Source organism: Haemaphysalis longicornis, unplaced genomic scaffold (assembly GCF_048455015.1).
Source record: "Haemaphysalis longicornis isolate Haplotype H1 unplaced genomic scaffold, Haemaphysalis longicornis Haplotype H1 scaffold_7, whole genome shotgun sequence".
Taxonomy (NCBI): domain Eukaryota; kingdom Metazoa; phylum Arthropoda; class Arachnida; order Ixodida; family Ixodidae; genus Haemaphysalis; species Haemaphysalis longicornis.
This window is the reverse complement of record NW_027526422.1, coordinates 64,750,530-64,766,308: the sequence shown is the minus strand read 5'-3', so window position 1 is coordinate 64,766,308 and position 15,779 is coordinate 64,750,530.

The following is a 15,779-nucleotide window of genomic DNA, read 5'->3' as shown; positions in this document are numbered from 1 at the left end:
TATTTCCCGCTTTAATTAAGAAAAAGAACACGATAACTGTGTTAAACGTTTCTATTACAAATGATTCATTTTGTTGTTTTTGGAAAGAGTATCTATGCCTTCGTCCCGCAGTGTACCTGAGTAAGATGATAATGATGGTGATGACGACGACGATGGCGTAATAACCCGTGTGAATTCCGTATTCCAGTAATTTCGTATATATACAAAACATTTTATTAGCGTAACGAATCGGATGTGCGGTGAGAGATAGGTGAAGTGCTGCTAAGTACAATAAGCACCTAGAATTCAGCCATAGGTTCCTTTTACAGGTCCTCCCACCAGCGCCGGAACAGAATTAGCAATATTAACTGATATCCGAAAGTCCCATCCCCGTTTGATGGGGAAAATACGGATCGTCTCCTTGGCTCATCGCTTAACTTACTCGTCCCCGTAGAAGAGGAGGCCGAGGCGGACGTCGTCCAATAGGAGCTCGTCGTGTCGGGGACCAGCACCACCTGCTGTCCCATGGGGTCACCTGGTTCGGGGAGAAAAGGGTAAATGTTCGCGCACACATTTGCAAAATGAAGCGAATTCTGTCATGCAAAACTGTCATCCTCAGATGGCGACACCATCCTAGCTCTGCGCTGACGCCCAGGTTCTGGATAAGCGCGTCTAGAATAAAGTGTTGCCAACTCAGTCTGCGTGGCTTTTGGCTAGTTTGGTGTTGCGCGAGATCTAAGCGTAACTTGAAGTGAAACTTGCCACTTCAAGGGCTTCCGCCTGAGCCAACGAACATCTTTAGGATGTACATGAAAAACTTGAACTTGAACACTACATCGATTTCAAAAACAACATGGATTGCCGCAGTGGCGGCCTATTCGTGTGCCAAGAGATAACGGCCAATTTTAACCTCCAGGTGTCATAGCCTGCGAGTTGCTATTGCAGCCATCTTCCTCCTGAGCATGGGTTGAACACTAAACTAAAGCGTAATTACGCTTTAGTGCAGTGCCCAAACCTGCAATTATAGCCTCGCTCAAGTTGCCCCACGGCGGCATGCAGGTTATATGTTCTGGGGTAGTTTCTGAGCGCATCAGTGTTTCAAAAAAAAATTACTTTTTCGTGCCTAAAAAGGTTTTAGAGAAGCGCGAAAGCGAAAAGCAGGGATCTTCGATGTAGGCAGTTGCTAAACTCCGCCTCAAAAAACGGCCCGCATAGACCCCCCCCCTGCTTTGGATCGTGCGTAGCGTGGCGCCGCTGCAGCCGCCGCGTGCACTATCCAAAAAACAATTAAAACTCACAATTTAACCTTAAATGCTGTTTTAAAGTGCATCATTCTTTATTTTTGTGCTTTCGTAAGTTATTAATTGCTATAACTCCGGTTTTTAGGTGGCGATTGCATGCGTCCGCGCATCTGCCATGAGTAATTGGCGCTTGTGCGGGCACTCCGGCACAACAAATGTCGGAACTGAAGTACTAAATTTGCAGTTATCGTTTGGCCTACAGCTCATTGTATGCCAAAACTAATCTAGTAGCCGATCAAGCGGCTCTAAATAATTAATTTCAGCTTGCATAGAGCCGTCGAAGCGACTTATTTATTTTTTCGTCGCCAGAAGACGGAAGAGGACGCGCAGCAGACGACAGTGCGCAAGCGACGGTTGACCCCATGGTCGCATTTTTTTTAGATTCGGAAGCATCTTATGGTCTCGGCATGCCCCGCGTAGGCGTCCGCACTCACACTGCGCATGCGCAACTCTCCGCCTAACACCCACAGCTGCGCGATACTACACTATATAAAAAAAGAAATAGCGGCGCCCGGTTTCGATCGCACGACTCTCTGGCCGCAACGGGAGGTGCGCGGTGCTCTTCCCACTACGCTACAAATCCGGGACAGGAGCAAGTGCTACTAACGCGCCTTATGTCCTTGACTCATTAAAACTACGTCAAGCAGCTACTGATACAACGAAGGCATGCGAATCTGACCGTCAATGGAAACGACGAACTGAAAACTTTAGAGGAGGATGTCGAATTTCCCGTGGGAAAGCTGTGGCGGGAAGCGCCACGCGCCTTGCAGCTCAACCAGCCCTGTCCGCAGCGCCTCTGATGCTGATTGTGGCAGGATGCCCCTAGGGATTGGCCAACCAGATAATCCATCACGAGATAGCTTCGCGTTCAACCACCGTCATCATCTTCCCGTAGGGGAACCGAAGAAGAAGAAGAAGAAGACAAAGCTGCGAAGAGGAGGGCGTGTACATTGCTCTCAGCCGGTGCACCAATGTCAACAACCTTTACCTCACCAAAGCTGACGGAGACTACCGATTCTACCACAGAGACAACATCGACAAGAACATGATGGACGAGTTTCGGCGCCTCGAGAACCACCGCCTACTCACCGTAACACAACAGTACTTGCGTGCCTTTGCCACCGGTGTGGACCTGGACGCGGAATTCCCTCTGGCGCTAGTAAAAACCAGGTCACTCAACATAACGGCAACACAATGGAACCACACGGAACCGCCACGATGCTTCGCATCCTCATCAGGGTTCCCCACGGGAAGATGGTGTAATTTTTTTTCCTACTTTTGCTTCGTATGTATATAAAACACTTGCATAGTCGAGCACATTGGGCTCCTTTGGCATAACAAATTTACGTAAGCACTCAAATACATTTTTTCGCTCAGGTCGTCGAGCGGCGAAGCAAGTTGTATAGTTTATTTTGTAACCAAAAGATGGCGACACTCTACAACAAGATCCAAAACAGTATACCAATCGTAGGGCCACTTTGTGATGCATGGGGCATATGGGGAGTTTCGCAACCCCTATATGGAGTAACTCTGGCTAAAAGTGCGTCCAAGTTCCAACCTTCGCTGAAAGTGCGTCTAATCTATCTTCAAACGTTCACAGACACAAATCGCAAACGAAGAACGAGCCCTTGCGACGACTTTTCGTTCACTGTGTATATATGCGCATCTACAAATGATCTAAATGTCCACGGATACGTGGTTTATGAGATCCAGCTACACTATTGTACTCCTTCATGATCCGTGCGCGTATTGTCTACCTGGAACCGTTCCTTTTTCGCGATTCTCAAGTATCTGTTTTGACACAATGGGAGCAGGGTTTCATGCACGAGCCGTGTGTCCAGAGATATTAGAGAGTTTAAGCATAACGGCTAGTGTACGCTACCGCTATGGCGGTGGATTACCGAGACCCGACTACGCATGCGCGCGCGGGGAGTGTGAGGAAGTCGCCCCACAGCCTAACTATACTCGGTGAAAACTTAACAACGGCACCGGAAGTTGACGCTGTGCCTTATCACTGTAGCCGGATGTTTCTCCGCGCGGTGCAAGTAGGGCGTTACTGGGAATATTTTGAACCGGTGTGAGCCGTTCCCGTGATTTTTTGGACTTAATATGCTTATAAACGATTCCAGTGACGACAAACAAACTGCGTGAGGCAAGGCAGACGATATCACGCATACATAGCAAACACCTTTCAAAACGCGCGCGCACTGACGTCATGGGTCCGGCGCTTCGGCGGAGTGATACACTACATGAGGTGGTGCCGTGCCGTTCTTGAGTTATAACCGAGTATAGAGTGTACTATCTTGATCACAGTTGGGGTGAACACAAGAGCGCGTGTCATTCCGTGCGCGGGAGCCGCCTGTCGGCGTTCCGGGTAACTTCGCACGCATGCGCAGTTCGTTTGCAACGAGGCTATGTGATGCGCGTGCGAAGTTACCCGGAACGCGATCGCGACAGGCGGCTCCCGCGCACGGCATGACACGCGCTCCCGTGTTCACCCTAACTGTGATCAAGATGAGTACTAGGAGAGTTGAGTGCGACGAGCCGCCGGCTCCGCGCCTGCTTCGTAGCGAAGTGCAGTTTGTGTAAGGTTGGCGTGGCGACGCTGCGGTCGGAGTGGATTGGGTTGTGCCGGTAAGAACTGCAAGCGCCGGCATAGGGCGGCCCATATGGAGCGGCCACTGATCGGAGTTCCCGCAGTCGTACTCAATCATTTGTTTTAAAACAGAGCGGAACCGCTGCTGCTGTTCATCTCTCTCTATTGAGTGTTGCGATGCGATGAACCTTTAGTGTTTAATTTCAACGTCCTCGGCATGCCTAGAGCCTTCGCCACTTTTACGTGCCGGGATGCCGCGCCGGCTACGCAGGTTTCAAAGCTGTAAAGACTATTACACCTTAGCGTTCGGAGAGATGAAGCTCGAAGCTCGAAGATCAACCTAAGGTAGAAAACTGCGCCGTTTGCGAGCTGAACTTCGAGTACCGCTACATACGGCGTAACTGCACGCACGTTATCCATGCTAAAGAGGTGAATCGCCGGTGGTGTGCCGTGGATGACGCCCGACGTAGAAGTGTTTGGGCGCGGAAATCACGCCTAAATGCGCCACTCGCAGCAGTCACGACTCATCACATTAGCTTCTAACTGGCATACCATTCAATTGCAATGAACAAAGATGTTGACCAGCTACAGCTTGTTCTGCTGACGCGGTGGTTCTTCTGTATCGCGGTATGCTGCGTTTAATGATCGAGAAGTTTCTAGGCTCGGTCCAGGGCCAACGTCTCGGGAAAGGGCTTGTTTTTCAAATCCGGACGGATACATTTGCTAGCAGTCTCGTGCTTTCGACCTTTAATTCTGCCGAAGCAGTCTTCCCAATCATTCTTTGTATCTGCACTCCCAACTGTAATTAAGCCCGCTAGACAGAAGCTTTATATTTATTCAACGCCCGAAGTAAAACGTTAATTGCTCTAATAAGATATCAGGACTTGTATGTAAGGCATATTTCAGTATATCTTATATAGCGCGTCTAGTCGCGATGTTCTGGGAGGAGCATGCATGGTGAAATAGAATATAAATATCTGACCAAAGTTTCGGTCGAGGAGTGTGCAACGCGCACGGCCGTATAGTCAAATCGAAGGCCGCAACTGGGAATATGTTTAATAGGAAGCGGCACAAGCGGCATCCACTTCTGAATAACTAGCACATACACTTCAGCAATATATAGGCTTCGGTCGAACGTTTACGACCGCAACATTTTAAAAATCATTATTTCGTAGAGAACGCGCTGCAAATTTAGTGTAAAATTACAATATAGCTAGATTCTTCGATTGGCTTCATTGACGCTGCAGTGACATTGCCCAGTGTCATTAAACAGACGCAGGAAAGTTAACGCAGCACTGCCCTTGTTTTCGCTATTCATTGCATTTTACGCCGGGTGAGTCAAGAGGGAACACGGAAAAAAAAATTCCCGCGCCTTCCCGCGAGGGGAACACGAGTAAATGCAGAGCATTGGGGCCTCAGTACTGGTTGAAGGCAGTGTTGCTTCCATCGCTTCTTCCGTGATGCTGGAGTAGCAGACACGAGTAAACGTGGGAGCGAGCGTCAACCAAGGAAGGAAGGAGCAACGGAGTGACAAGCACGAGCGACCGCTAGCGGCTTTATAGAGAGTTTTAGCATAGCGTGCTCCGTCCGCTAACGCTACGGCGGCGGGTAGCGGGGCGCGACTGTGGAGAGCAAATTCGTCACGGTGGGGTGGATTAGTTCCGCGCGGCCTGCCTTCGCCATGCCCGCTCTTTCCCTCCGCTGAGGGGCGACCTCCTTGCACTCCCCGCGCGCGCATGCGCAGTCCGGTCCCGCTACCCGCTAAGGTTAGCGTAGCGTACGGGAGCCGCTATGCTAAAACTCTCTTATATTTGCAGCGCGCGCAGTAGAGGGAGAGCGGTACGGGGTGGGGAGAGCGCGCATGCGCAAGCAGCGCGCGCTCTTCTACGCCCCACCGCGCTGCTATCACGCACCTGTTACGCCGAGACACGGCCGGACTGGAGGAGCGGCGAGCACGCACTTTCATATGAAAGTGCGCGCCCGCCGCTCCTCCAGCCCGGCCGTGGCCGAGACCGCGACGGAGCGTTCCGGGGGTGACGAGCGAACGGGCTGACTACGACGCATGCGCGCACCTGCTGCGGACGCGGAGCTGTGGACGCCGTCCGACGCAGGAAGAGGCGAGGCTAAGAAATGCTCTGCATTTAAAAATAGTGGAAGCTATTACTCAAACGCTTGTCCCTGTCACTTCCGCTCGTCTGTCATTCTTTTTTCCGCGTTCTGAGCACTTCGTTGAAGAAAAAAAGGAGGGGGCACCCGCTGCCGTAGCGTTATCGTGCGCTAGCCGCTATACAACTCAGCTTTAGCACTCTGTATGCTCCGCCTGCTTCGTTCGTACCGTGTTGACCGGGACCCAACTGGTCACTTGCTCATTCGTTCCGGTATGGCGGATTAGTTCCTCGCCCACGCCCCCCCCCCCCCCCCCCTCGCTTCCCTCAGCGCATTCGTCACGGCGGGGGGCGTACAGCGCACCTGCGGCGCTCAGGCGCAGCCCGGTACTGACGCAACGGACGGAGCACACGGAAGGCTAAAACACTCTGTTAGAGAGTTTCGGCAGTCCGTCTATTCCGTTGTGTACGTAGTTACCGTGTTGACCGGGGCCCGTGTGGACACTTGTGCACTCGTCGCGATAGGAGGATTAGTTCAGCGGGCTGGCCTTCGCCATGTCCGCGCATTCGTCACGGTGGGTGCGCCTCCTCGCCCCTCCGCGCGCGCAGGCGCGGTCGGGTCCCGGTCAACACGGTAAGAATGTACACGACGGAACAGACGGGCTGCTGAAACTCTCTAGTGTCAGAGCTTTTCGGTCGGCCAACCACTCTATGGGGAAATGCATTATTTTTTCACAGGACGCCATCGCTCCCACTAAGCCAGCTTTCGCTTTAAAAGTGTTTCCACCGGAATCGGCGTCGCTGTTGGCTGGCTTGGTTCTTCTTTTGCGTGCGAGGGCTAAACGACACATTACACCGCTTTCAAAAACGACGTGAATTGCCGCAGTGCCGGATGCCACTCCGTATGCCAAGAGGTGACGGCCTATTTTAATCTCCAAGTGGCACAGCCTGCAGGTAGATATTGCGGCGAGCTTCGTCCTCAACACGGGCTGGGTACTGCACTAAAGGGTAATTTAAACCTCGCTTAACTAGCGGCACGGCGACATGCAGATTATGTTCTGGCGCAATATCTGAGCGCAACAGCGTCTCAAAAAACACCCGCTGTGCTTATTCACGTTTGCTGAGACGTCATCGCGCATAAAAAAGCGGCTAATTAGCAGCTAGACGGTAAGCGGAATAATTACCCATGATTTCGAAGGCGGTGGGCGCAGGCGTTCAAAGCGGGGCGGGCGGTCAGAGCACGGGGTTCTTCCTCTTTGTCAGCACGGTGTCCCTCGCAAGCTTCGTCTTGTTCTTCTTCGGCGCGACGCCCGACCTCTGAAGTATGCAGTAGCTGAGTAGCTGTGACCAGCTACTGTAGGAAAACGTAAAATTTTACGGACCTCTGAGTGTCTGATCACGGCGTTTGGCTTCTTTTATTTATCTTACCTTGGGCCTAAAGTTATTACTCAGCGGCCCATTCATTTCCCACCACAGCGTATACAAGTTAAAGCTCGTCTCACTATGCTGTATCTGACGAGACAAAGACAAACCTAGTAACCTGATCCTGGTTTTTGGTTGGTTGGTTGGTTCCTTATGTTATGGCGCGTACCCACGCGGGGGATTGGCCAAGAAGCTGCCAGTAATAATTAGGCTGTGACCCGGTTCCTGAGACACAGTTTTGCACTACCATCATCAATTATTGTGCGTCTTTTTTTATGCTGTGTCTTGGCCACACACCCTGAGGTTGGCATGACTGTACCATTATACCAGTTTGACGAATACCTCTAACTTGGGCCCGTAAGGCCCTCCTGCTAGCCCTGTTGGCTGGCTAAGAGTAAGAGCCATTCCAGTCGGTCTCCAGGCGTTCAATCGGCACTGTCATGTGAAGTCACGCTATGCATCTATTTCCACCAGATGGCCACGGTGTCGGATTTACGCCGCGTCACAACGATTAATGACTTTCTTCATGTCTAGTCCTTCCGAGCACCCACCGGCATACACTGCTTGCCCGCGTAGCTGTTGGACACAACCCAACACAACTGCATGCGATGTCGTCTTCGTCTTAGCGCAAACCACTGGCGGCTTTAATTTATCTACAGGATAACGGCGTCGCTTAAGTGATCTGGGACAGTACCTTTGTCCTTTAAGGGCGGCTACCGAGGATGTCCACGTGAAGCGCCCAAACGAAACGCTCACACACAAAGTTTTACAGCTTCAGCAGTAACGAAGAACCCAGGTATCTCGCCGGTATCTCAGCACCGACAGAGGCACTGCGTTACCATGGAAATGGCGCTGAGCTATCTCTTGTCACTGGCTTTCGCCTTCATGTCACGTGGTAGGGGTCCAACGGCCAATCGCGGCGCGCTAATAGTCTGCAACGATTTGCATACACTCTAAGCAGTCGAGGAGTGCTGGGCCCTCTGTGTAGGACTCAAAACTTTTTGTCCCATATTTCACTCCCTTTGCGAACATTGGGACACTCCCTCATGCACAGAATAACGGTACTCCTGCCGAGAGAACCGCGGCACTCCCCACCCGACAGCGTGCACTTACTCCTCCCGTGAGTCCCGCGTGGGCCGCCATAAGGGGAGTCGAAGCAGTCCTCGTAGGATTTGGCTACTCCCGTCGCGGCTAAGTACCTGAACCCTGTATAAGCATTACAGTACCATCTCAAGGCAGCGTTCTGGCATTCTTTTTGAGAGTGGATGAGCTCTACTTGCTGCGGCGTTACTGAATGCCGCAGAAGAGTGCTACTAAGCCCTCTAAGACAGCATTGGGTTACGGCACAAACGCGTTCTGCTATTCCCCGCGAGGCAGCGTTTCTGCACTCCACTTAGCTGCCACCCCCCCCCCCCCCTTCCCCTTGAGCATCATGCATTGTAGCGTTTTCGTGCTTTTGAGCAGCTTTACCTTTTGGGACTTACTAACAGCAAGGCATAAGTAAATTTAAAACAATTAAGGCACCGGACAAATGAACTCTTTTTATTTTCCTTGAAAATATCACAACATCGGTTCTTTCCGCACTTTAACGCAAAAAAAAAATACTAGGCAATAAAATATCACAGAATAAAAAAAGCTGCTGCAATGCCACGCAGAAAGGATACGTAGCCCTTATTTAACGCAAATTAAAGGAACAATTCACAAATAACTGCCGCAAAACAAGAATTTGCAACTAATAATATGAAGAATATAACATTACAAGATGGCATCTACACACAAATAAAAAGGGACAGAAAATGGCAAAAACACGAATAAGATAAAAAGATACTGAAGTTAAACTGTGGTAAGTAAAGGAAAAGAAATCAAGCAAAGGAAAAATTCGCAAATAACTGACACAAAACATGAGGTGGCAAATAAAAATTGAGACTAGAACATTAAAAGATGCCATTAACACACAAATAAAAAGGTACAGAAAATAGCACTAGCACAAATAAGATAGACATTGAAATTAAACTCTAGTACAACACAAAACAGCAGAAAACATTCCCAGTTTCTTTTACTGGTTAAAAAAATTGAAGCTAACTTTTTCAAAATGTTCGTGGCGGCCTTTACAACAGTCGGGACGAGGGCACTAGCCTTCAGCCCAAGAGGCATTTCTATTAGCAGGCAAGTGCGCTTCACCTTCGGGGCGTACTGGACGCTGAAAGCCCAGTACACTGACAGCAGCAGTGCAAAACCGTCAATGATGTCAGGGGCCATCAGGTGCAAACTCTCAAACACTACGGACACTCCAGCAGACGTCTCAGGTCTCTCCCCAGAAAAGAGAATCTTTGGATATGGAGTGCTTGCCCCGGGTTCCTGCATGGACAGAAATGGGAAAAAAACAATGAAAAGACAAAACAATGACAACAAAAAGAATTGGCTCCAATCCATGCTGTGAGGGTGGTTGGAAAGCAAAGCTTTAAACGACACCCACAACAATTGCCCATGCGACGTCACTTGAATTCACACATGTGGCTCTGCAAAGAGTGAAAGGAAAGATTCTGCCAGCCGTTACTTGGAATTCGCGGGGTCGGCCACGGCCGGGCTAGAGCGGTAGGCGCCACCGCCGTAGCCCGGCCGTGCATCAGCAGAAAGTAAACGGAGAGGAGCGTCTTTCGAAGGATGAGACAGCGGAACTTAGCCATCCTGATGTGCTAGCTAGGGGCTACACCACCGCGCGACACAAGCACAGCCACTGAAACAATTCGGCATGTGAACTTAGTGATTCCCATTTATACCGATCTAAACTAGTTAGTTCAGTAATTTTGAGAATTAAGAAGGCTGAGGGAACTTTTATAATCATTATTTAACCGAACCAGTTGCTCCTTCCGCCTTTTGTAGTACCTCATAAACCACAACTGAATTGGTATTCATCTATTTAGAAAACAAAGCCCCATTCGTGGCAAGCAGTGCACAAAAAGTAGCGTTTCTCTAGCGGCCAGATGGCTGTATATGGTTTGTACATTTTGTTTTCCCGCCCTTCAAACCAACCCCTAACGTATCTTTGTCGTACAACCACTTAATTCCGTCGGGTCGGGGTCACACAGGAGGTGCTGTCCAACAAGTTAATCAAGCCATGCCGAGGAAGCGCGCAATGGGTGCGAAGTATATGGTTGCCACCTGCCCGGTTTTGGACCGGCCCGACCGGTTTTTTTAACAGAGGGCCGATTGCCGGTCCATACTTGAAACCGACCGTCATTTGCCGGTTTTTTGGCCTTTGGGCTGTGATTATGTCTGTTTTGGCGTTTTATAAGCGTCAATTCAACAACTAAGATGACAAACATGTGTCAGCAAGTTGCGCAAAGACACGCGAGCAGCGAAAATACGCGGGTGCACGCGCTGCCTGAGATGGAGGGGGACCTAAGGGAGGAACAAAACAACGAAATGCTGCTGCCGCGGTCAGCAAGTGCGGTTACTTTGCATTGAATCACATACAGAGCAATAACCTAGCTCTGAATCCCTTTCGGTACAAAGGTTACGTTGATTCCTCTCGAAGAAAACGCTATAATAAATGTCACTGCATGTCAAAAACATGGAGTCTTTTTTCAACACAAAGTACCCATTCTGTATACCCCCCCCCCCCCCCGAAGGGCCTTTTTTTTTTTTTTTTGTTAGGGAAAAGGTTGCAACCCTAGCGCTAAGCTGCACCAAAATAGACCCAAAACAACCATCGCTAAAGCAGACGAGAAAGCCGCACCGCAGACATGCCCGCCGGAGAGCAGGCACGTCAGTGGTAAATTCGCCGCACCATCTACCCTGTGCTCTGTAGCCTGCCCACTTGGCCCACTCTTTGACAGAACACGCATGTTGCAATGCCTGCCATGGGCAGTGGCTTCTGCTGTTTTTTGCAGCCTATGCCCAAGAACAAGAATGAAGCGGCAGCACAGGGTATGGCCCAATCCAGTAGCTAGTGCAATGAAATATCCAGGGTGGCCCAACCATTCGTGACTATCGTTTAGATTACTTTAACTGCAGCTATCAAAACTCCAGGTTTGCCAAACAAAAACATTTGTCCCCTGTTATTCAGGGCTACAAATGTTCGCAGGCTAATTTTGAACTACGCCGAAATGTATGCCAAGTTGAACACCAAATCTGACCAAAATCAGACACCATGATAAACAAGAACATATTTTTTACAACGTCCATATTACTTGATTCATCACAATTGACAGGGCTGCTGTTCATAACACCGACCTTGAAGTTATGTGCAGACTGCTTTGTGAATTCAAAATGTAAAGCTAAGCTTAGCAATGCCTGCCTACGGAGATTTTACGAGACCAAAACTTAGCTGGGGTATGCAACCTTGTTTTTGGTTACGAACAAATGGTAATCACACTCACTGAAAAAAAAAATCATGATTTAAACCGTGACCTAAAAATACAGGTAAAAAATACTTCACCCCTTAATTAACTGGCCGGACAAGACAGCTCATATCACCAATCTCATATCACCAGTTCAAATCACCAGTTCTCATATCACCAATATCTCTGAAGCAAACCATGTTTCAAACAGAAATAGCTGGCATTTAATTTGTCTCAAAGGCGTCAAGTGCTGAAGAAAAATGACCCCAAACCACAAGATTGAAAACTAGGGTGCTGCCATATACTGCTATGCTTGCTGACCACACTTCCAGCGTCTACGCTAATATCAACATGGAAAGTCAGTGAAGAGAGCACCCGCTACAGTCGCAACAGTGGAGGCATAAGTGGCCACTATTTGCTTTGTGTACATTATAGTGTTCTTTTATATCTTTCATTAAAGCATCTTCCTGTTTAGCATTAATTTTTTCAGTAGGACAGCGGGACAAATATACAGCGCCCTCAATGCAATGTACAAAGTGCGTTACGAAGCAAGACTAAAAATTAACTAAAAAAAGAACGGTGCAATTTTGCTCAGTCAAGCACGTACACCGTTTTTTACTGTGTTGAAGGCGCCACATTATTTTTCCTACGGGAAAAATTAAGGCCATACAGGAAGAAACCGTAACAAAAGAATAAAAGATCATCACTACACAAAGACATTAACGAGATAAATCATTGCCACCGCAGAAATAGAGTTCCAAAAAAATCCCTCTTCCAAAGAAATTCATTTTCTGGCCCACAGATAAAAGTGGACGTGTGGACATATGGCACAGTGTAACAACTGCATGGATCATCGGTAGCAAATGCTAGTCCTGTTTTTTCCTTATTTTTTTACTTATGTGACATGGCAAAAAAAAATCATCTGTAAGTTGGTGCTTCTGCTTGGCCTTTTCATCTCTTGCATTGTTCACTTTGCGCTGTTCCTCTCTTTGTCAACGATGACCCAACTCGCGCAATCCTCGTCCATAGCAGGATCAGTAGACACTGCTACTCGATATTAAAAAAAAATTTGGGTTAATGTTTTGCGCTGGTTATGACCACCTGGGGAGTTATTATGTGCCGAGATTGTGACACCCAGGCATTTCGCCTGCATCTGAAAGTAGCCTTTGCAGCCATTACCAACGCTACTCGACAGACAATACATTTGAAGGTCACGTATTTTAGCGCGAGACAGGTGTTATTCATTAAGTAGTTTTTGACCAGCGAGTGATTGGTAGGGGCAGTGCTATCATTCCTCTAATGTGGACAGCAGGATGACCAACAATGCAGCATTTGCGTAACATTGCATGAATGTGCACACAAAAAAAGAAGAAAACCAGCTGCGAAAGTACGGCAGCAGGCTGCTCCTTCACGAGGCGGGGCAAGCTCTTCAGGACAGCTACAGCGTAACCATCTGAAATGAAAGAATAAACAAACACAAGGGCTAAATGCAATACTAAAAAATACACAATGGTAATCGACTGTGTAAGCAACGAACTAAAGAAATGTCATAAAGTCAAAGGAAGTATTGCAGAAATTCTAATAGGTGATAAACCTCCAAAGTGACACACGCACGTTTACTCAATTTACTCCCATGTTTACTCAGTACTGAGGCATTTTCTTTTCCTTTCCTTTTTTGCAAACTAAAAGCAGTTCCATTCACTGAACATTACAGGGGCACTAAATGAAATTTCATTTTAACTGAAACGTCTGAAACATCATACCCAGAGGTGTGAGCACTTACACTCATCGGTGATGTCCCCGTTTTCTCGAGACCCCGTACTTCTTCCTTCCAGTGCCAGGCTGAGGATGCGGTCCCCATGTTTTTGAATGACCGCAAGCAGGCCCTCCCTCACATTGATGTCCGTCAGCCTTTGAAACTCCTCGTACAACTGAGGAAAAAAAAGCATACTATGTAGAAATTTGGGCATTCAGGCAGCACCTGCACTGCAATGACACAGCTGTGAGGTGTGTTCGAATAAAATTCAGTGCTAATGACTCTTGGCCCATTTACAACCTCGAAACTTTTTTGTTATGAAGAAATACTTATGGCTGATGACAAGTTAACAACCTGAAAAATTTGTGTGGCCTGTTCTGAGAAAACGGGAGAAGCAGATCAACGAAGCTTGAACCTGCAGCATCGTGTAAACCTGAGTTTGCTATTGATTATCCAGGAGTTCATTGCTATGGGTGCTGGCAAAAGGCAGCACGTGTTTAGGTCGGTTGGAGTATTCACTGGAAATATACAAGGCATACTTTAAAACCTCACTTCTTCGCTACATAATTGTTAATTCTTGTTTCGTCTGTTCTAGTGAAAGTTATAGTCAGTTTTAAAGCTGTCTAAAGTAACTCCCCTCATAATGCATGCCCCGCAGCAGTGAACCTTTTACTCAGTTCTAGTGGGCTTACTATCGCGATGTTTTATTTCATAATGCTACAGGTTACAGCATTTGCTCCACCACCCCCTAAAATTGCTAGTGTGATTTGAAATATCCAAGTATCGTTCAATAAAACGTGCTGTTGGGCTTTTATTTTTTTGCACTAAGCCCCCTATTCACCAAGTATGGTTCTTAGGCCAAAGATAACAGCACATGCACTACACCAGGCTTACAACAATTCCAACGTCGAAGTAAAGCTTCACCTGGCCTTCTTTTTTCAGGGCTGGGTAGATGTCGAGCAAGTGCTGGAGTGACGGCTGGTTTTCAATGAAGGCCCTTGCTTTTGAAAGTCTTGCTCATAGATTCTGCAACTTTTTCAATGCTGCCCCCTGCTTTTTTCAGTTCCCTCTTCATGATTTCTATGTGGCCAGCGACCGTTTTTTCGTCTTCGCCTTCATCAAATGCAGCATGCCATACCAAACTCTAGAAAAAAGAAAGAAATAAACAAAGAAAGAAAGAAAGAAAGAAAAGCATGTTAAACCATTACACTGGTAGCACATGAATTATAATTTGAAACACACCTAGGTGCTTTATTGAAATGTTAAACAAGTGGCAAAGATGCTTAAAATGCTTAAAGGGCCCTAAACATGGTTCCAAAGGTTGCGACTTCATATGCACAATCGCTGGAGTACTATCCAAGGATTGTCCGGCTGCAAAAATGGTTTAAAAGCGTTAAGTATTAGCCGGGTTACCGCTCATTAAAAAGGGTCCACAATAAGGCCTGGAGTTTTTACCCTTTCCTCGCGCCTCCAAAGTGCTGTGAAAGCAACGAGTTCACCAACCCAGCACGAGACCAACTACAGAAACCAAACAAGGCCCTTCTTGCTTCAAGATACATGCCGCCAATGGCTCTGCTAAGCGGTACATCACGTTTTTTTTTTTTTTTTAACAGCAAACCCGCATGCTTTACCCAATACTCTGCAAGCGGGGACCGCGGGGCTGATAAGCCAACTAGTGGCAGTATCTCACAACCATGATGTCGGAACGAAACGAAAACCGGAAACAAAACACGAAAAAAGCGAAATTTTTGGCTGGAACGAAAACGAAAACGTAAAGATATTAATTATTTCGTTCAGGAGCGAAACCGAAAAAATTTAGTTTCGGTTTGCGGTTTGAGCGGCAATTTCAGGTATTTCAGGATTCATTTCAATTTCCATTCAGCGAGATGGAAAATTGCGTTGATTCTCTGGCATAAAATCGTCGTTCGTCTTTCTCGCACCCACTCCCCTTCGGAAGGCTTGCTGCCTGCTCCCATACTCTCTCCGTTTGTTCCGATAGGCGCAGTGCTCAGCTCGATGCGTGATTGCCACGGCCATCTGGCCGTGATGCAGCCGTCACGACCGCATTTATTTATTTATTTGGTTAGTTTAATAAAATACCTACATAGCCATTCATTGTTTAGGGGGGGGTGATACATGCATAATATCTAATTGAAAATATATTCCCGGTGCCCATTTATCGGGAGCCTTGCTTGGGCCTCCATTGATTAATTGTAGGGTTTAATGCGCCCATGTATTGGAGGCGATGAGGCGCGCCGTAGTGGAGGGCTCCGGATT